Source organism: Schistocerca nitens, chromosome 1 (genome assembly GCF_023898315.1).
Source record: "Schistocerca nitens isolate TAMUIC-IGC-003100 chromosome 1, iqSchNite1.1, whole genome shotgun sequence".
In the NCBI taxonomy this organism is placed as follows: domain Eukaryota; kingdom Metazoa; phylum Arthropoda; class Insecta; order Orthoptera; family Acrididae; genus Schistocerca; species Schistocerca nitens.
Window position 1 is genome coordinate 826,363,902 of NC_064614.1, and position 23,755 is coordinate 826,387,656.

Here is a 23,755-nt window from a genome sequence, read left to right on the forward strand (position 1 = left end):
CACGTCGGTCCAACGTATACTAACGGACCGCGGCCGATTTAAAGGCTACCACCTAGCAAGTGTGGTGTCTGGCGTTGACACCACATAGAAAAAATCGTTCCTGTGAAACACAACTAGCTCTTTATTCACATGAAGTGCTGAATGCTACTGACAAGGGATTTCAGGTCGATTTCGTATTCCTGGATTTCCGGAAGGCTTTTGATACTGTACCACACAAGCGGCTCGTAATAAAATTGTGTGCTTATGGAATATCGTCTCAGTTATGTGACTGGATTTGCCATTTCCTGTCAGAGAGGCCATAGTTCGTAGTAATTGATGGAAAGTCATCGAGTAAAACAGAAGTGATTTCAGGCATCCCCCAAGGTAGTGTTAGAGGCCCTTTGCTGTTCCTTATCTATATAAACGATTTGGGAGACAATCTGAGCAGCCATCTTCGGTTGTTTGCAGATGATGCTGTCGTTTATCGACTAATAAAGTCATCAGAAGATCAAAACAAACTGCAAAACGATTTAGAAAAAATATCTGAATGGTGCGAAAAGTGGCAGTTGACCCTAAATAACGAAAAGTGTGAGGTCATCCACATGAGTGCGAAAAGGAACTCGTTAAACTTCGGTTACACGATAAATGAGTCTAATCTAAAAGCCGTAAATTCAACTAAATACCTAGGTATTACAATTATGAACAACTTCAATTGGAAACAACACACAGAAAATGTTGTGGGGAAGGCTAACCAAAGGCTGCGTTTTATTGGCAGGACACTTAGAAAATGTAACAGACCTACTAAGGAGACTGCCTACACTACGCTTGTCCGTCCTCTTTTAGAATACTGCTGCGCGGTGTGGTATCCTTACCAGGTAGGACTGACGGAGTACATCGAAAAAGTTCAAAGAAAGGCAGCACGTTTTGTATTATTGCGAAATATGGGAGAGAGTGTCACAGAAATGATACAGGATTTGGGCTGGAAATCATTAAAAGAAAGGCGTTTCTCGTTGCAACGGAATCTTCTCACGAAATTTCAATCACCAACTTTCTCCTCCGAATGCGAAAATATTTTTTTGATACCTACCTACATAGGGCGGAACGATCACCACGATAAAATAAGGGAAATCAGAGCTCGTACAGAAAGATATAGGTGTTCATTCTTTCCGTGCGTTATACGAGATTGGAATAATAGAGAATTGTGAAGGTGGTTCGATGAACCCTTTGCAAGGCACTTAAATGTGATTTGCAGAGTATCCATGTAGATGTAGATGTAGATGTAGATGTAGAACAGCAGGCGCCGTCCGAATGGAAAGGTCTGTTGGGATCCAGGAACCGTGTTGTCCTCTAGAGATATTTGGTCCAATCATTATCAATGGACCACCCTGTATACACATATAAAGATCTGAATACCTAAATTTTAAAGTAGATCTTCCCAATCCTGCCAAGTGTATTTTTGTGTTTGCACACTTGAAATAGTATTGATGAAAATAGATCTGCAATAAATGGCTGATGGAATGTCCATGCAGCTTGTTGGTATACAAAAAAACCCTTGCTAAGTGGTTTTGTGTACTACCTCCCTGGCTAGTGAATAATATGTTTGCACACTTCTAATTGCGTTTTCATGTTTTCGGAACTATTTCAGCTATGAATAAGGACCCTACTAAGTTTGGAATGCACATGCATGTTTTAGACTGTGAGGGGAAGACAGGCATTTGTTGGGTGTAAATAGAATAGAGTCACAAAATGGATTTCCGAGTTGTGAAAAGTAGGTTAGAAATAGCATGCTTGTACACACATACGTGGATTCCTGTGTGAACTATAAACAGCATAGTGGAAATCACAAATAATGGGCAGGTCTGGACGCATCCGTGTTCGAACCGTGCGGGTTCTGGCCTGCCAGCTAGCATCTATACCAGTGTGGTGCGTCACTTGCAGTTGGTCGGTACAATATCAATGAATGCATTATACAGCAAAGATTGGTGGCCATTGTTCCTCAGTCTGCAAAGTATTGGGGTGGGATTGGAAGCTGATAGGCCCGAGTAATGGGGGCCACGTGACATCTTGTATGCCTCGAGTCTTGGACGGGGTAGGCCACATCTTCAGCATGCCCAGTCAACTGGAGTGACAGTTGAACCACCACTGCTCTTGCTGCAGGCCCAGCTTGGTCGGTGCGTGCCGCCTACTCACTTGGCAATGTGTTGCCCAGAGTAGCTAAACTCGCTCCAACTTTGTGATCACGACAGCATGAGCAGACAGTGTTCGCACTTATGAATACAATGCCACAGATGAATTGGCATCCAAGGACGTTGTGAGCAGTCTGTGAAAGGGGCTCTTCCTACATTTGTTTAAATAGAGACCTAAACATTCCTGTCATATTAAACCCATACGTTTGTCGTGTGCAAATACATATTAAAGTCGAAGACTGAAGTTGGGCAGCAGGGTGACATAGTGGTAGATCTTGATGGAAGATCAATTTAGGTACAGTGTAGACCTACAGCTGACTGCCATAGGTGTTTTGCCATGGGAGACTAGAAGATGCGTAAACTGAAGCATCAGCGCCTGTATTAATGAGGAATCATAACTTTGTAAACTACTCTGTTATGATCAGTCAATGGCTATCCTGTCTGAAATCCTCTGCCATCGCTTCCTTGTCATTGGGTAGCGGCACTGCCGTGCTGCAGCTCTAAATTTTCTGTGGTCCCAGCAGACACTCTCATTGGTGGGTGGATGCTTGTTTCTGCGACCCATGGGTAGAACGTCGTAATTGGAGGGCTGCGATTTACTTAGATTTAGCTAATTGTGTTTGCAATGCTTACAATGATCTCTCTGTCCTTGCGGAGATGGCTGTGATACACACGAAAGGTCTTGACCATGGGTGTCCAACCTATGGCCCGCAGGCAGCATGTAGTCCAAAGCATGCATCAATGCAGCCCAAGAACTGAGCATCTGCCACACGAGCAGTCAGTTCCGTTTATGTGAAGTTATGATGAATTGAATATTCTCTGTTTGAAATTCCTCCGCACGATACTACTCTCCTGCTGGTCCATTCCATTCTCTTTTTCTCCTCAGTGGTTGTTGTAAGTTTTAAGTACACACATCAAAAAAAGTTTTGCACCATCTCAGTTCCGAGAGTTCTGGAACCCGTACAGAAAATTGGAATAGAGATCAACATAAAAATCATTTCCGCCCTTTTTATTGCTCATGAAAACCACACGTTGCATGTTGTACCACCACACAGCAAGACCTTCAGAGGTGGTGGTCCAGATTGCTGTACACACCGGTACTTCTAATAGCCAGTAGCAGGTCCTCTTGCATTGATGCGTGCCTGTATTCGTCGTGACATACTATCCACAAGTTCATCAAGGCACTGTTGGTCCAGACTATCCCACTCCTCAACGACGATTCGGCGTAGGTTCCTCAGAGTGGTTGGTGGGTCACGTCGTCCATGAACTGCCCTTTTCAATCTATCCCAGGCATTTCGCTAGGGTTCATGTCTGGATAACATACTGGCCACTCTAGTCGAGTGATGTCGTTATCCTGAAGGAAATCATTCACAAGATGTGCACATTGGGACGCAAATTGTCGTCCATGAAGACGAATGCTTCGCCAATATGCTGCCGATATAGTTGCACTATCGGTAAGAGGATGGCATTAACGTACTGTACAGCCTTCCATGACCACCAGCGGCGTACGTCGGCTCCACATTATGCCACCCTAAAACAGCAGGGAACCTCCACCTTGCTGCACTCGCTGGACAGTGTGTCTAAGGCGTTCAGCCTGACCAAGTTGCCTCCAAACACATCTCCAACGATTGTCTGGTTGAAGGCATATGTGACATTCGTAGGTGAAAAAAACATGATGCCAATTCTTATCGGTCCATTCGGCATGTTGTTAGGCCCATCTGTACCGCACTGCATGGTGTCGTGGTTTCAAAGATGGACCTCGCTATGGATGTCAGGAGTGAAATTGCGCATCATGCAGCCTATTGCGCACAGTTTGAGTCGCAACACGGAGTCCTGCGGCTGCACGAAAAGTATTATTCAACATGGTGGCGTTGCTGTCGGGGTTCCTCCGAGCCAAAATCCGTAGGTAGCCGTCATCCACTGCAGTATCAGCCTTAGGCGGCCTGAGCGAGGCATGTCATCGACATTTCCTGTCTCTCTGTATCTCCTCCGTCTCAAAACAACATAGCTTTGGGTCATTCCGAGACGCCTGGGCACTTCCCTTGTTGAGTTCAACCATGCCTAGACTGTCAATACCGCGGTTTGATCGCGTCCACGTTGTTACTTAGTGCCAGGAAGGGCTCAAAGTAACAATGCGGACGCGATCGAACCGCGGTATGGACCGTCTAGGTATGGTTGAACTACAGGCAACACGAGCCGTGTACCTATTTCCTGAGGAATGACTGGAAACTGATCGGCTGTCGGACCCCGAGGGACTCTGTCTACGATACGATATCCACATTCAACGTCTGTTCTGAGAACTGGGATGATGCAAAACTTTTTTTGATGTGTGTGTATTACGTGCGGCCCAAAAAATAGTTATCTTCTTCCAATGAGGCCCAGTAAACTAAAATGTTGGACACCCGTGGACTTGACCATTCAGTCAGCAATTTTTCATGGTAAGCACGCATTACGTTACAAGATTTTCATGAGTCTCTCTGTGCGACGCGATTGGCGTAAAAATTTACGATACATGCATTTTGTTGTCTCGACCAGCGATTTAATTCTTCCTGTGTGCAATGCGGTCTTTATGGCCCGTCATTCAGAACTCGAGGTCTCCAGACTTCGTGGTGGTAGATACTAACAGTAAACTGAAAACAGGAAGCTGCAAAGAATAACTGTAAATTATTCATTTGTTTGAAGTTCAGAGGAAACAGCGCGTGGAGTATAACTGACGATTTACTGTCAATACTTTCAATTCTTCCAAAATATTTAAGCCCTATTTTTGAAAGCTGTTCCAGCACAATGCCCTTCCCCATAGTTCGAACATCGTTTATGATTAACAGTGGCTAACGGCTATTCAGCCGAGTTGTTTCCGTTTTATGCGCAGTACTTCGACGACCGGACGAGTTGTCTTTCTACACTCCTGGAAATTGAAATAAGAACACCGTGAATTCATTGTCCCAGGAAGGGGAAACTTCATTGACACATTCCTGGGGTCAGATACATCACATGATCACACTGACAGAACCACAGGCACATAGACACAGGCAACAGAGCATGCACAATGTCGGCACTAGTACAGTGTATATCCACCTTTCGCAGCAATGCAGGCTGCTATTCTCCCATGGAGACGATCGTAGAGATGCTGGATGTAGTCCTGTGGAACGGCTTGCCATGCCATTTCCACCTGGCGCCTCAGTTGGACCAGCGTTCGTGCTGGACGTGCAGACCGCGTGAGACGACGCTTCATCCAGTCCCAAACATGCTCAATGGGGGACAGATCCGGAGATCTTGCTGGCCAGGGTAGTTGACTTACACCTTCTAGAGCACGTTGGGTGGCACGGGATACATGCGGACGTGCATTGTCCTGTTGGAACAGCAAGTTCCCTTGCCGGTCTAGGAATGGTAGAACGATGGGTTCGATGACGGTTTGGATGTACCGTGCACTATTCAGTGTCCCCTCGACGATCACCAGTGGTGTACGGCCAGTGTAGGAGATCGCTCCCCACACCATGATGCCGGGTGTTGGCCCTGTGTGCCTCGGTCGTATGCAGTCCTGATTGTGGCGCTCACCTGCACGGCGCCAAACACGCATACGACCATCATTGGCACCAAGGCAGAAGCGACTCTCATCGCTGAAGACGACACGTCTCCATTCGTCCCTCCATTCACGCCTGTCGCGACACCACTGGAGGCGGGCTGCACGATGTTGGGGCGTGAGCGGAAGACGGCCTAACGGTGTGCGGGACCGTAGCCCAGCTTCATGGAGACGGTTGCGAATGGTCCTCGCCGATACCCCAGGAGCAACAGTGTCCCTAATTTGCTGGGAAGTGGCGGTGCGGTCCCCTACGGCACTGCGTAGGACCCTACGGTCTTGGCGTGCATCCGTGCGTCGCTGCGGTCCGGTCCCAGGTCGACGGGCACGTGCACCTTCCGCCGACCACTGGCGACAACATCGATGTACTGTGGAGACCTCACGCCCCACGTGTTGAGCAATTCGGCGGTACGTCCACCCGGCCTCCCGCATGCCCACTATACGCCCTCGCTCAAAGTCCGTCAACTGCACATACGGTTCACGTCCACGCTGTCGCGGCATGCTACCAGTGTTAAAGACTGCGATGGAGCTCCGTATGCCACGGCAAACTGGCTGACACTGACGGCGGCGGTGCACAAATGCTGCGCAGCTAGCGCCATTCGACGGCCAACACCGCGGTTCCTGGTGTGTCCGCTGTGCCGTGCGTGTGATCATTGCTTGTACAGCCCTCTCGCAGTGTCCGGAGCAAGTATGGTGGGTCTGACACACCGGTGTCAATGTGTTCTTTTTTCCATTTCCAGGAGTGTAGTTAGAGTCCAAGCAGCGATTCCACACAACAGCACAACTCGCAACATCGGAAGAAGACGACTCGGTAGATCGTCGAAATATTATGCTCAAAATAGAAGCAACAACTCGGCTGAATAGCCCAGAAACTCACAATTAATCAAACAGGCCGAGAAAACCTGAGCGATCTCATCACGCGTGATTTTTATCAGAAAGATAAGTACAAATCTTAATCATCGTCTGTATTCGCCAGATTTCGTTCCAGCAGATCTGTAATGGTTACCAAAAGTGAATTCGTCAATGGAACAAAAAATTATAAATATATTCCAGCTACGTACTAATTCGCCACTTTACTTTTGAATTTTGATTTTGAATCTTAAAAACGTAAAATTAGAAAACAATGATCCCACATTTTTATGGACAGAGTCTCGACAGAAACAGTATGTGATGTGTAGATGACCTCAAAATAAATGCCGTTGAACATTGGTTCCATATCCAGTTCAGAAACCGTGTGAGGAACTCATACTGAAGTTCAAAAGAATTTACGTCGAATCTTGAAGATATAACGGCTAACGCTTCCTCTTTCAAGGCCGAAAACTAGCATTTTTATTCTTCTGCTATCGCAACTTTAGATAGTCCGTGATATTTTATCTTAGAAAAGTCAGTGATGATTACGTGACACGCGCTTTGATGGGCGATGGAAATTAACATAGTATTGTAACAGACGAAACGCATCAAACCCAGAGTTATCACTTCTAGTCGCAACCGAACTGACAGAATGCAGTTTGACTGCCACGGCTGAAAAAAATAGTGACATTACCGCATAAAAGAATTACATAGATATAGAATGCAGAATGGAATGTCGTGAGCAGCAGACAGTCCGGGATTTTTTTTTTTTTTTCCCCTCGGGCCCTCGCTTCGCTGTCGCCGGAGAGACAATTTATTCAAGTAGCGCTTAAAAGTGGCTACACATGTAGCTGCAAACTTGATGAATAAGCGTGTGCACTGATTTTGTGCAGGTATTCGCAAATCTCCTTCGCCTTCACAAAGTCCTAGGGTGCTTGTACAAGCATTACTTTGAGACAAGAATACTTGGAATACATGAAATGTATTCGCAGTATCGAATATGGACAACCATCAGCTGTATAATGTAGTGACGACAATGAAAATTTGTGGAGGACCGAGGCCCGAGCCCGGATTTCTAGCTAATCGCGAACGGTCGCCTTACCATTAGCCTACACGATCACGACCCCACGGCCAGACCCAAACTTCCATGTGTCGTCAACCATGTGTCTACAACCTACACTCGTTTATTCATTTTCTATAGTCCCATATAGGGGAGACATTTTAATTGAAAGTCGCTTGTCCGGCGTCAGCAGATAAATACGATGTTGCAGTGGCTGTGTTGTTCAGATATACACTGTCGGAAAAAAATCGCAACACCAAGGAGTTGTGCGACACAAGCGATAGTTGGTAGGCGTGTTTTTACATCTGTAAGATGATGCATATTCAAATTTTGCGCCAGTAGCATATGAGGATACACATCACAAAAGCACTCCGTCATCAGGCCACAAGTGGCCCATCGGGACCATCCGACCGCCGTGTCATCCTCACTGAGGATGCGGATAGGAGGGGCGTGTGGTCAGCACACCGCTCTCCCGGTCGTTACGATGGCTTTCTTTGACCGGAGCCGCTACTATTCGGTCGAGTAGCTCCTCAATTGGCATCACGAGTCTGAGTGCACCCCGAAAAATGGCAACAGCGCATGGCGGCCCGGATGGTCACCCATCCAAGTGCCGGCCACGCCCGACAGCGCTGAACTTCGGTGATCTGACGGGAACCGGTGTATCCACAGCGGCAAGGCCGTTGCAAGGATACGTATCAGATTTGCTTTAAATACGCCTTGTAACGCTCGTAAACGTTAGTTACCGTTGAGATTGGACGTGGTCAGTTGACGTTAGTCGAGAATGCCTTTAAGGTGATAAAGACACCGTTATCAGCACCTCACTGAGTTTGAACGAGGTTACGTATCAGGGCTACGAGACGCTGAATGTCCCTTCTGCGATATTGCAGAAAGACTTGGCAGGAATATAGGCGCTGTATATGACTGCTGGCAGCGGTGGTCACGAGAATGTGCGGTCACAAGAAGACCAGGCCCCGGACGACCATCGTGTTCAGTGTACGGCTCAGGCTCATCGTACTGCATCTGTTACAAGTTGGTTACTTCAAGGGCAGCTCCGAGCCAGATGCCCTACAGCGCGCATTCCACTGACCCCAAACCTCCACCGTTTGCGAATTCGTGATGTCAAGGGAGTATTCATTTTGGAGGGCAGAGTAGAGGTCTGTTGTGTTTTCTGATGAAAGCTGGTTCTGTCTGTGCCAGTGATGACCATGTGTTGCTTAGAAGTAGGTGAGATTAGGGCCTACAGCCAACCTGTCTGTGTGCTAGACATGCTGGACCCACACCTGGAGTTATGCTCTCGGATGCGATTTCGTATGACAGCAGGAGCACTCTCATGTTATCCCTCGCATCTTGACTGAAACATTGTATGTCAATGTGGTGATTCTACCTGTTGTGCTGCCACTCATAAACAGCATTCCAGGGGCTGGTTTTCAACAGGACAGCTCTTGTCCACATACCGCTTTTATAAACCAACATGCTTTGCATAGAGTCGCCATGTTGCCTTGGTCTGCTCGATCAACAAATCTGGCTCCAGTCGAGCACGTATGGGACATCAGCGGACATCATCCAATGTCCTACATAAACAGCATTAGCTGTGCCCGTATTGACCGACCAAGTGCAAGAGGAATGGAACTCCATCTCACAGACTGAATCCGGTACCTGTACCACACGGTGCATGCACGTTTGCATGCTTATTTTTGAGTGTTGCAATTTTTTTCCGTCAGTGTACGATGCAATTTTCCTTAGGATATGTATGAACCGACGATTACAACCGTTATGAATTACACGAAATGTATTCGCAGTTGCGAATATGGACAACCATACACTGGAATGATAACAATGAAAATTTGTGTCAGACAAGGACCTGACCCCGGATTTTCCGCTAATCGTGAGCGGTGGCCTTATCATTAGGCTATCCGAACACGACTCACGGCGAGACCGAAAATTTCATACGTCGTCAACCATATGTCTGCAACCTGCACTCCTACATTCATTACGTATGTTGTCGTACAGGGGAGACATTTTAATTGAAAGTCACTTACCCAGTATCGGGGATAAATACGATATTGCAGTGCCTGTGTTATTCCGAATTACGATCCAATGTTCCTTCGGACTGATTAGTAACATAAAAACCAAATTCTTATATTAAGCTACGCCGTGAGTTAAAGAGAGAAATGATGCAATTATTTTATATCGATGGAGAAACGTTTTTGAATCTATTATAGCGTGTAACACCGCTGGCTAAAAAGCAAGTTGTAATCATAAGATAAGCTATAATACCACATGAAAGACTGGCGGCAATATTGTAATTTCTCACGAATACAAATGACTATGAAACATTTTATAGTTTATATACACAGATATATTACTCGAGTGTTAGCATGTATACCTTCTCCCTTCCTACCAGAAATTAAAGTACTACCTTACGTTTATTCCATACTGTTGTTGGTTATGGGAGAATTTATCTTGTTAATAATTTCATATCTATGACAGGGTCAAGTGTGTCGTCTTTTGTTAAAAGTACAATGTACGCAACGTCCCTCCTTGTCTTACCGTGACAGGCTCTCGATTTAACGTTCGTAACGCAAGACTGGCTTTCATGTACTGGAATAAACTTTTCCAGCAATTTGCGAAAGATTTGCTTCAGGTCGCTCCACATACTGCCAGTAAGAACACTGCTTCGCAACTGATGTCTGCTTGTATAAATCTTCACATTGTCGGAAGACTTTCTCAAGCGCATAACTGAAAATCGATCAAGTCTCGAGCCGTGTGAACAGACTGAATGCTGGCGGAAAATTATACCTTAGAGCCAAGAACGATTACACAAACTGCTAAATCATGTATACTTCTGAAACTCGTAGTTAATGTGTTTGGTCGCCTTAAGGGCGATTCGCTTCTAACAGTAATGGAACGAGCATCATTTACGACTCTCTTATTTTTAGAACGAAAGCAGGACTGTGCCGCCGTCTGTCCGTGATTACAGCTTCCCTTGTGATATCACACTGGTAATACCTTGCCAGCAATGGCGACGTGATACGGAGCAGCGTATTTCGCCACCGGCAGCAGTGCCGCTAACGATTTCGACCTTGTTCTCACACTGTGACGAAGCTGCTTTATGGGATGATTGTCAATCAGCGCAGATTGGTCTCCCACAGGAGGGGTGAACGTCGAGTCGTCGGATAGGCACGCTCGCCTGCGCTCCGTTCTTGCAACATTCGCAGCTGTTTATTCAACACACAAAGGAAATACGACCTGTAGCTGCTAGTGCGCAAAGATTTACATTAAAGGGGAAAAATGGAAATTGGTGGCGGACCAGGATCCGAACCCGGGTCTTGTGCTTAGTAGGCAGATGCTCTGATCACTTAGGCATTCAGATACAGTGGTCAACGCCACTGCACGGTCTGTCCTAGCCCTCCTCCCATCATATCCAAATTCTCAACATCTTCGCATACTACTGACGTAGTGCCCCTACCCGTTATCCTCATTACTTGCGACGTTTCGCCGATTCTCACAAGCGTTCGAGTGTGATGTGCATCAGCACTGGAGGGATAATCGGTCAGTCTCGCCTTAGGGCGAAACACCGCGAATAATGAGAATAACGAGCAGGGCCACTATGTCAGTAGTGTGCGGATAAGTTGAGAATTTGGGTCTGACGGGAGGCGTGCTTGGGTAGTCCGCTACGTCTCGCGGACACCTCTGGAAACGTACTGGCCACGGAAGTGTCACATATCAGACCGACCGTGCTGAATGGGCCGATATTTGTTACGAAACAGTCAAGCGCACAATAGCGTTAAGCATATCTCTGATTCGCATACCGTAGCCGTCAAAATATTTCATATTTCTGTATTAACTTTAAATAAACTTTCAGAACTGTCAAGAACTTTCAGATTAACTTTAACTATTCCTACTGTTTTCAAAAAAACTCACTCACAATAACTTCTTAAAAAAAAAAGTAGTCATATGATTGTCTATTGTTACGCGGTTGCGTATTACTTAACACTTCATCTCTCCTTTTTAGCCGATTACGATCTTGATTCAGTTTTGATAACCAACTTCAAGAATGTACACATCCAAAATAAAAAATCTTCAACAACAGGTTATCTTCTCCGTTGCTTTATTGAGAATTCTTCAGAATACCAATAGTATGGTATACATATCCATACAAAGACTGACTTCCGTGGAAGAAAGACATGAACAGAACAAAGTTGTGATATTAACAAGTTCTTTTCCGTATTAACAATGCTATAATTTATTCTTTGTCGAATCTGCTGGCCCAACGGCGTCGCCCTCTGACATGTCATGGCTGTCGGCTCGGCGCGTACAGCGACCAACGTCCGAACCCTGCGTTACCGTGTTGCAGCCAGTCCGCCGTCGTTGTTCCTGCGCTCTCGAGCACGTGGAACATACGAACACAAAAGTATTACACACAGTACATCTTATACATAATTTTAACCTATTACGTTTACGAATATTAACCACGAAACCCGATACCTACATGCTACTTCAGATACAGGGTGGTCAGAAAATGTGTGAAATGCTTCTAGGGATGTTACAGGGCAGGTTGTACTGAGACATAAATGTTAAGAAAGAAATTCGATACGTTGCTTCGTTTCCGAGTTATTTAGCATAAAATTTAGCCAATCGGGGCGTCGCGCACTCGCATTCAAGCGGCCTGCCAGGGGCGGTGTTGCCCAACGCGTGCTTTGTCTCGTTAGCTGAAACTTGAATTTACGCGCGCGACGATCTGATTGGCTAACTTCAATGCTAAATAACTCGGAAACGGCGCAACGTATCGAATTTCTTTCTTAACATTTATGTCTCAGTGCAACCTGCCCCGTAACATCCCTACAAGCATTTTACACATTTTCTGACCACCCTGTATAATAGTATTCTCACCGTAAGATCATATATCGAATAGCGTTCTTGAAAGAAGGCAGTGCTGATCGGCAAAAAAACGTGTGATATTCACTCAAAAATATCAGCGCATTCACCCCTCCCCTCCCCCTCTCCAGCGGTTCGATATATGATTGCATCCTAATTCAGTTTTCACTACTACACACTGAGTACTTTAACATTATTATTGTACATTTTCGGTATATTATTGTAGCTATTATTGCGCATTCAATAGCTATTCTATATCCAACAGTTCTGTCTTTACATTATCCTTTCAAATGTTCGCTTATTACATTAACAATTACAATTTGTTCCCCTTATATAAAGAGTACAGTAAGTCTTTACATACATACATTGTACCATTATTTGTGAACCTTTTTCTGATCGATTGTAGGCATCTAATTGTCTTTGTCTAACCGACTCGTTAATACAGACAGTTTGATCTGTTTAAGTTTATAATTATTGCAGTATCTTATCAGCTAATAATGTTATATTTCGTTTCTTTAGTTGAGATCAGTGTTTCGGTTCTAAAGTAATGTAACAGTGGAGCATTCGTAATTATTCACAATATCCAACCTTCTAAGGCTGTTTCAGTTAGTACTACATGTCTATTGATTATTACGCAATCTCGCTTAGACTTTGACCCATGAAAATCCTGTTATTCTCTTACTATATTATCATGGCTAGGCATACTAAATAGCATCTACCTTCTTCCAGACTACTACAGACTACGAAATTCAGATTGCTCTGGTTTTCTTTTGTGCTTAATAATACTTATATTAACCCTTGTTAAATTCCTTTTAAAACTAAGATATTGTTGCAATATCATACTGTGAGCTGAAGTGGAATACTCAGCCATAGGAATCCCTGTATCATTATCCAATGAAAAAGAGAGTAGCATGAAAAACAATTATTCTTACTCGCAGAGATCAAGCTTCTCCCACAATACTTTTTTTCTAAGTTTCAGCCATACATGCCTATAAATCCTATGACCCTAACCATCCTTCCATTTATTTCTGTATTTAGATAATAATCCTCATTGTTACACCTTTCATCAGTAAATTCAATCTCATGAGCTTAATTTCATTATCCCTACTAATCCTTGGGCATTTATCATACCTAGGATACGCATTACTGTATATATTAGCACTTTCTTTCAGTACCACTTAGTGAATCTATACATACAGTAACTTCATCGTATTCATTATTCTTTAAGTCAGAACGTCTTATTTTGTACGCCAGCACTCAGCAGAATATAAACTGTTGTTTGGAATTTCTTACAGCCAAGAAGTTTACGTTACTTGGTGGAATTGTCATACTGGATTACTTGTATATCTTTTCCCGAACATTCTTCACATCTGCGATTAAGTTAGTCCTTCCTTTGAAGAATCTTAGTATGCAGTTTTATACAGAGTGGTCTATCACAGCTTGTGTCCTTAGCTTTTCCGCAGTTTCTAAAATTTTTTTCTCCTTTTGTTTCGAACGTGAAGTACTTTATAGCCTGATCTACCTCTTTGCTCTCTTTTGACAGCGAGAAGTCTAAGTTTTTAGTATCTTCCAGTATGCTTACCATTCACCTTGTATTGTTTGACATAATCTATATTGTACAAATCTTTACTCCTTCCTGTCTTAGTATCTCTAGTTTTCAGTGCTTTTGGGTGTGGCTTGCCAGTTACTTCCTACAGACCATGGTTTCTTAAACAAAATTTACCGATTTTGAAATTGAATTTTGAACTACGTCCATGAGTCTCAATTAATATTAGATCCCCTTTTACGGAACTTGGGCATTCTGGAATTTACATTATGTCTCTTTAATCGACTCTTCGCACATAAAAAAGGTTTTGCTTAACTTGTTTCTTCAAAATATATGCTTTTGCGTTTGGTGTCCTGGGGGCCACAACAACTTAGCTAATGACGTTTATCTTCTAGTCTTTTGGTCCACGATTTCATAACACGGTAAACCTGTGCTTAGGTGTGGTAGTTCATTTAGTATGGTTTCGAATCCGCATATCATTTCAGACCATTTGATGTTTCGTCTGTTACAGTATGTTCTACAAAGTTGTCCGATTTCTTTCATAATTCTGTCTGCCGGATTACTGGATGAGTGGTACACAGAAATTTTCATATTTTTTACGTTATAAGTATCTAAGAATTTTTTAAATAACTCTCCACAGAACTGACTACAATTGTCAGATAATAACCTCTTTGGTACCTGATATTTAACAAACTAATCATTCTTAAGACATCGAATTATCCCTTTAGCCATAGCCGATTTTAAAGGATATAGTTTTACACATTTTGACCAGCAGTGTAACACTACGAAAATATAAAAAACTCCACCTTTTCCTTCCACTAATGGACCATAAAAATCGACAGCAATGAGATCCCACATTCCTTTAGGTATTATCGGGTAAACTTGTATGGAATACTTATTTTTTTAGCCTTCTGACATATTTTGCAGCGCCTGATGTTTCTTCTAATCGCCCTACCCACACCACATCCACAATAGAATTTATTAATATGTTGTAGGTACTTTTTTATAAGAGAATGACCATATTTTTCATATGTATAAGTCACTAGTGCACTCTCACTGACACAAATTCGCCAATACTATATCCCCTTGAATAGCAACCAGTGATCTTTCTTTGTGGTAGTTATACTATCCTTCCCCAGTAGATCTATTATGCTGCTAGACACTTATCTTTATTCTGTTCCCCCATAATAGTTTCAGCTAACTTCTTTTCATACCACTTTGTACTCTGTGATTTTAAAAAATAAATGTGTATTTCTTTACCTCCCTCTTCTAACTTAGGTAAGCTTTCTAATCCCACAGGTAATCTAGAGGGAGCGTCTGTAACGATATTCTCACTTCCCTTTGCATATCTTATATCAAAATCATATTTCTGCAAAAATAAAATCCAACGCATCAATCTTGAATGTAATAACTTGCTTTTAATTAGGAATGTAAGTGCATGATGGTCTTTCTACCTGACATTAGATACCTAAATCTTTTAAACTCCCGCACAACTGATAATGCTTCCTTTTCAGTAACCATATAATTCATTTCGTGGGAATTTAAAACTCGGCTTGCAAATTCAGTACTTCGATGTTCACCATTTACGTTACAGAACTCCCCTCGAAAAATCTCGCAAGCTATCCCATAGGAAGATGCATCAGTGGACATTTTGAAATCCTCGTCGATACGGGGATGTTGCAATAAACCAGACATAAGTAAATCCCATTTTATCAGGTCAAACCTTTCACATTCCTTTTGACCCCATTCCCATTTAGTATTTTGTTTAAGTAAAGTAACAATATCTGGATGTACTATATTTATTCCTAGTAAATATCTACGATAATATCCCATCATTCCTAACAATGACTTTGTTTTCTTGTCCTAGGATAGGGACATTTCGCTATAGCTTCCAGGTTCTCTGGATCAGGTCTTACCCCTTTACTACCAACGATGTGTCCTAAGTATTTTACTTCCTTTGTCCGAAATACAGACTTACTCAATTTTACAGTAATACGCGCATCAAGAAACCTGTACTGCACCACCCTTTCGATATCACTAACGCTAACTTCGTATTATGTTTCAATCGTAGGAGATATACTACGTGAACAGGCTATAATATTCATTATTTGGCTTTTTACTGTTCTTCTGTTTTGGTGTTTGTTTGTTTTTGATTTGCAGAGAAGAGCTAGAAGATCTACAAATCGTCAGTAAATGGTTGGTGTGGTAATCCAGCGGAGTGAAAGAGATCCTCAGTGAGTGTTTCCTGTGAAAGGTAGTGCAATCTTTTTGTATTTAAAACTTACACTAAGAGGAATGGTAACTAGTAAATCTCGTTGCTGTCTAAACAACCTCTTCAACTTTTGTTATGAGTGTGAGAAATTCACTCCAAACGCCCAAATAAAACCAATCACTGATTTGGTTAAGAAGGCATATAAATTGTATTTTGATTGTCCTGTTGGTAAAGGGAAATGCCATGTGGCTAGGGCCTCCCGTCGGGTAGACCGTTCGCCTGGTGCAAGTCTTTCGAGTTGACGCCACTTTGGCGACATGCGTGTCGATGGGGAGGAAATGATGATGATAAGGACAACACAACACCCGTCCCTGAGCGGGGAAAATCTCCGACCCAGCCTGGAATCGAACCCAGGCCGTTAGCTATGACATTCCGACGCGGTGACCACTCAGCTACCAGGGGCGGACGTCCTGTTGGTGACCAAGATAAAAATTTTGCACCTCATATTACTTGCATAACCTGTACTACATCCTTAACCGAGTGGTTAAAAGGAAAACGCCGAGCCCTGCCATTCGCTGTTCCGGTGGTGTGGTGTGAGCCTAATGACCATTTTTCAGACTGTTACTTCTGTCTTACAAATATTTCGGGACACTCAAACAAAACTAGACATAAAATAAAGTATCCAAATGTATGTTCAGTGCATCTGCCTGTGCCCCATGATGAGGGGTTGCCTGTTCCTGTCAGTAACTTGAAAGCCAGGGAACCAAACACCATGTCAAATGAATCACAAAGTATTGAACATATAGAAGAGTACTGCCCTCAATATCATGACACTTCGCCTCAGCTCTTTAATCAAAAGGACCCGAACTATTTGGTTCGCGATCTAAAACTTTCGAAACTCAAGCTCAACTCTTGGGGTCGAGACTGCAACAACGGAACCTTCAAGCTCCAGGGACAAAAATTTCGTGTTTCAAATCAAGAGATGCTTGATTCGCTCAATATTTCGATAGGCAGAATACAATGTGTGTGTATAGAGATGTCAATGGTCTGATGATGCATCTAGGTGTACAACATAATCCACAGGAGTGGCTACTATTTATTGACTCCAGTAAAACCAGCTTGAAAGCAATCCATGTCCATTGGTACCTTTGGCTTATGCAGTAAACATGAAAGAAACTTATGACACCATGGCCTTGCTGCTAGAAGTAATCAAATACAAGGATCGTGAATGGCAACTTTGCTGTGATTTAAAAGTTGTTGCACTCCTTACAGGTTTACAGGTTGGATTCACAAAATACTGCTGCTTTTTGTGGCTTTGGGACAGCTGTGACACCAAGAACCTCTGTACAGTCAAGGAATGGCCTATAAGGAAGACATATGGTCCTGGAAACGTAAATGTGAACATTTGGTTGAGCACGATAAAATCATTTTGCCACCTCTTCATATCAAGCTGGGCCTTATCAGAACTTTGTAAAAGCTCTGTATAAAGAAGGTGAGTGTAGGGGGACAAGCTATGTTTCAGTAAATTTTGTTAGTGCAGCTTGCCTACATCAGGGGCAGATATGCACTCAGGGGTAAACCTATTGTTCTTCTTTGATTGACAGGTACTTAACATATTGTTCTCCTTTGATTGACAGGTCCTTAACCTATTGTTCTACTTTGATTGACAGGTACTTACCCAATTGTTCTGTTAAGTGGTTTTCCATGTGAACCCCATTTCCTTTTGATTGACAGGCACTTATCATATTGTCCACCCACACCCACCCCCAAAACCCCCTCCCCCCCCTCGATGCTACAGATACACTTTCAGCTCTGAAATAATGGAATATCTCCTCTCATTCTTATAAATTAGATTGACTATTTAATTAAATTGATCAATTAATTAACCTCTCACCCACTGGTGAATCCCTTCCCCTCTCCCCCTCACCCCCACCCCCCATAAAATGGTGGTAAGTTCATGTTCCATCAGGACAATGCAACATACCACAGCTACCTCCACTAAGAAAATGGCGAGAAAAAAGGGCATATGGGCTACCTCCTCTAACCTAAGACATCTGACCGCCACCTCTTTCTGGGAATTGGCTGGAAAACGACTCAAGCCTGTGTTGGATAGGACGGACATAAGTCTTACTTAACCTATTGCTCTGTTAAGTGGTTTTTCATGTCACCCCCATTTCCTTAAACTATTGTACCGCCTTTGATGCCAAATTAAGTAATTAGTTATGTCCTCCTACCATTTTCTAGTACACTTTTCGAATTTCACATACTTCTGAATGCCACTTCTGGTGCATTCGTCTTTGTCACCCGCCCCCTTAAACTATTGTACTGCGTTTTACATGAAAACTATGCAATTTAACCTACTATTATTCACTTCACCTGCTGTTTTGCTCCATGTCACCCACTCACGTAACCCCCCCCATCTTATCTATTGTACAGCTAATACCATGTTGATATAAAAATTGGTGCAAATTAATTAAATCGATATTTTTCACATGAAGGGGTGTTTTTTTTTTTTTTTTTTTGCAGCATCCTATTTGTCGGTGAAATCGATGGAATACAGTTTAAACAAAAGATCACCAGTAAAAAACACAACCCCCACTCAACGCCCGACGCCGCCACCGCCGCCATCAGCTGCCAAGCAACGCGTAGGTGTCAGTTCAGGTCCCGCAAGGATGAGGTGGCAACTTCTCTTTCATACATGACACCCGAGAAATTCCTGTCGAGACACATGTTCACCTAGGTATCGTTGCTGGCGCAATGACACATAGCTGCTGTGTGGATCTAGCGCCGAGATAGATACCCCAATGCTTCCCAGACTAGCACAGGGCGCATTCTTCCAGCGATCGTCACTGAATTTGGCCATCAAACTGCTGCTGCTGCCGGTGTGGGAGCACCGTCTCAAATTTCATTAGTTTTTGCTGAAGATATGTGCTATTAAGCAGGTGACGTTTAAGATGCAAGATAAAAAATGTACACTCCTGGAAATTGAAATAAGAACACCGTGAATTCATTGTCCCAGGAAGGGGAAACTTTATTGACACATTCCTGGGGTCAGATACATCACATGATCACACTGACAGAACCACAGGCACATAGACACAGGCAACAGAGCATGCACAATGTCGGCACTAGTACAGTGTATATCCACCTTTCGCAACAATGCAGGCTGCTATTCTCCCATGGAGACGATCGTAGAGATGTTGGATGTAGTCCTGTGGAACGGCTTGCCATGCCATTTCCACCTGGCGCCTCAGTTGGACCAGCGTTCGTGCTGGACGTGCAGACCGCGTGAGACGACGCTTCATCCAGTCCCAAACATGCTCAATGGGGGACAGATCCGGAGATCTTGCTGGCCAGGGTAGTTGACTTACACCTTCTAGAGCACGTTGGGTGGCACGGGATACATGCGGACGTGCATTGTCCTGTTGGAACAGCAAGTTCCCTTGCCGGTCTAGGAATGGTAGAACGATGGGTTCGATGACGGTTTGGATGTACCGTGCACTATTCAGTGTCCCCTCGACGATCACCAGTGGTGTACGGCCAGTGTAGGAGATCGCTCCCCACACCATGATGCCGGGTGTTGGCCCTGTGTGCCTCGGTCGTATGCAGTCCTGATTGTGGCGCTCACCTGCACGGCGCCAAACACGCATACGACCATCATTGGCACCAAGGCAGAAGCGACTCTCATCGCTGAAGACGACACGTCTCCATTCGTCCCTCCATTCACGCCTGTCGCGACACCACTGGAGGCGGGCTGCACGATGTTGGGGCGTGAGCGGAAGACGGCCTAACGGTGTGCGGGACCGTAGCCCAGCTTCATGGAGACGGTTGCGAATGGTCCTCGCCGATACCCCAGGAGCAACAGTGTCCCTAATTTGCTGGGAAGTGGCGGTGCGGTCCCCTACGGCACTGCGTAGGATCCTACGGTCTTGGCGTGCATCCGTGCGTCGCTGCGGTCCGGTCCCAGGTCGACGGGCACGTGCACTTTCCGCCGACCACTGGCGACATCATCGATGTACTGTGGAGACCTCACGCCCCACGTGTTGAGCAATTCGGCGGTACGTCCACCCGGCCTCCCGCATGCCCACTATACGCCCTCGCTCAAAGTCCGTCAACTGCACATACGGTTCACGTCCACGCTGTCGCGGCATGCTACCAGTGTTAAAGACTGCGATGGAGCTCCGTATACCACGGCACACTGGCTGACACTGACGGCGGCGGTGCACAAATGCTGCGCAGCTAGCGCCATTCGACGGCCAACACCGCTGTTCCTGGTGTGTCCGCTGTGCCGTGCGTGTGATCATTGCTTGTACAGCCCTCTCGCAGTGTCCGGAGCAAGTATGGTGGGTCTGACACACCGGTGTCAATGTGTTCTTTTTTCCATTTCCAGGAGTGTATATATAATGGTTGCATGGAATTACGCCTATCATGCAGCATGAATTGGGTTATGGGAGCAGGAGGTGCTTGACCATGTCCGCTTCCAAAGATATATAGCAGACATGTCTATAATTATATCTCCCGTACTTGAAGAAAAACTGTACACTGTCACAGCAGGAGCAGGGTTGAGAAAAAAGAACACAGAGGTTTTGAGGTAAAAATTCATTTATTTCTGATCAAACAACGTAATTTTACATTTTTATAAGCAGACACAGCAACACTTTTTTCATACATATTCTTGAGTCAATGGAGAGAATGACACCTGTAGAATTCCAGGTATTGAATAGCAGCAAACTTAAAGATTCGACGCATCCATGAGATATTCTCCTTCCCCTTCACATAGACGATGGAATCCTTGTGATCGAATAATTTAAGCGCCGTCACCATATCTTTTAGGGTATGCCAGTATCATCCCAGTGAATTCCATGGTAGAAATGTATTAATCACTTTGCACTCGTCCATGTCTTAGCACACTTCATGAACTTGTAAGGCCTCAGTTATGCAATGATTACTGAGAATATCTCTATTATTCTAGCATCTTGTGTATACGCTACAAACAGAATATCTTTAAATATAAACTGTCTACACTCACCATCATAGAAACCCTGAGCATCTGCAATGATGTTCACATCTTGAGACGGCATTGTGAAATCCTCTAGATATGGTGCAGCACCTATTCAGTTATACAGCTCGTTGCTCAACACAGGTGAGTGGGCAGTAGTTGATCACATGGTCATGTGTTCTGGGAAATTTGTTGAAGATTCAAATTCAACTCGCACATCTATAGCTCCAGACTTAATTATCTCGTCCTGTTTCGAGCGGTCTATTACGATGATCAGTGAAAGCTCCTTGAACTTACGTGGACTGAGTAATCACCCTCCTCCTTCACCTTTCTTTTCATAGTAAGAAACATGAATCCTTGCATACATGTCATATGCTAGACTGTATACATTTTGATTCCACTGCAGATGTAAATTATCATATGGGTAGAATTCTGAATTGATGTAGACTCTAGCATTAGTTAACCTGCAGTTGTCGAACATGGTGGAATCATTTGCTATATTACCTCTTCTGTCAGTCCGAAACACAAATATGATGAATCTAGGTGTCTCTAGATGGGAGGAGGTTTTAATAGCCCATGTTTGTCTGCATCTGGGTACTCAAAAACCTCCCAAGAGCGAAATGTCAGTGACAGGAATGTACTGGAATTCAGGACTTTTAAAAGCTTCAAACGCTCCTAGTCTGATACACTGATGTGAGGCATTTTCCATATTATCTTGCTGATTGAAGTCCTTGAATGTATGAGTTATTGTCCATCGCACACCGCACCAGAATAAGCTCCTGTTTAGCGTTCATAATAAACTGTCTCATGTCCTCAAAGTACCCCATAAGCATTTTTAGAGGTATGCATGAAGTAAATTGCTTGTACTCTGCAACTGTTCTATCCTCTGGATCATCTATGAACCATCCCGCACCTTCTAAACTATGCAAGTCTGCGGGTGATGCAAAGAAGTTTGTTTTAAGGGTTGATGTTATGCCAACATTGCGTGTACAGTCGATCTCAGACCCATTGAGTTCATAGCGTATCTCTTGGAACAGGAATGCTAAAGCGTTATGTGTAACCTTGGATCCAACTGTATCGCTGCCATCGGTTTTCTTGAATGAACCCTCTAGATATATGAAACTCTTGCATGGAAGTGTGAGTGCATTTGGTGCTGAATGACAGTCCTAATTTCATAGTTCTTGTTAAATGTGGTTGAAGCGTAAGGTTTATGAGAGAAGCATTCCTGACGTATAATTCTCTCATCATACTCTACAGGACGGGTTATATTGAGTGAGGACGTCATTGCGCGGTTTCAAGCCAACTGATTTAAGAAACTCACAGTCTGCATGTGTTATCACTTTGCTGTTCGGTAGCGAAGTGACATGCCGTGGATTGCGTGCACTTGTTTTACACTGTACACCCATGCCACCTTAGATGTAACCGTACAATGATCTCCTCACCACGAAAGTCAACAAGTTGGTTATTCTGGTGAACAATACGTAGTCAACGATACGTAGCTCCAAATAATCCAATGTCTGAGCTGTCACTGGAAGGTATATTGCATTCACAGGGGTCTCAACAATCTTATACCCCGTTGGAACTGAGGGGAAGAATCCGTAAATAGTATGAATCAGACTATCGTTGAGATAGGAGTTCGTTGCAGTGTTACACTCGACTCGGACTGTGCTGACGGGAAGTATGTCCACTGTCTGATCTGACTTGTAAAATTTACTTGCATCCTTCTTCAAAACCTGCCCTTTTGTGAAACCCAACAGGCGCCCTTTTGAACCTTTCTGATTGAAGTCAATCCTTGCATTTACAGTCCTTATTTCAGATTTAAGTGTATTGATGTTTGCACGTAGACTGTTTTAAGACTTCGTTTAAATCGTCGATATCGTATGCACCCGCTTATATTTCCACAATTTCTTTATACCATTAATATCCACATGCCCTTTGTTGTTAGTCTCAGTGATCTCCAGTCCAATCAATGCAAGACTCCATTCACCAACGCTCAAATCAATTGGCGGGAAGTAATTTGCATGCAATACAGATGATCGTTCTTTTAACATCAAAGCATCTGAACCTCAACTGATGAAGGAATGTTTAAGGCTCCTCCTTATATAGCATGCTTTTTCTTCTTCTGTGCAAACGTCAAGAGAAACATGATGCATAGATGTCCACAGAGGTATGTATTAAAGTCCTGATAGCACCAATAATTGTAGAACACATGTCTTCCCTAAGTGAAGTATCGTTGTAATTCTTCTGGCGGTTGCAGGTCACCAAATGAGTCGAAATAGTACAGTACACAGTATCCGCATTTTTCATAATATATGATACCCAGTGGGTTCCAGGGCCTCCAGCAACATATAAATTCACTATGCCACAATCACTAGTTTTCCACATAGCCTTTGGTAATGTATCCTGCATAAACACACCACGGAAAGTTGGTATCTACATCTACATCTACACTCCGCGAGCCACCTTACG

General features: G+C 43.9%; 1 protein-coding gene and 1 pseudogene across 1 annotated transcript in view; one reads left to right on the forward strand and one right to left on the reverse strand.

Annotated features, from left to right (window-relative positions):
- LOC126205577 (uncharacterized) overlaps positions 1-23,755 on the forward strand; it is a 326,088-nt gene that overhangs the window by 244,556 nt on the left and 57,777 nt on the right. The gene's annotated exons all lie outside the window — the stretch shown is intronic.
- LOC126204181 (5S ribosomal RNA) lies at positions 8,219-8,336 on the reverse strand (annotated as a pseudogene).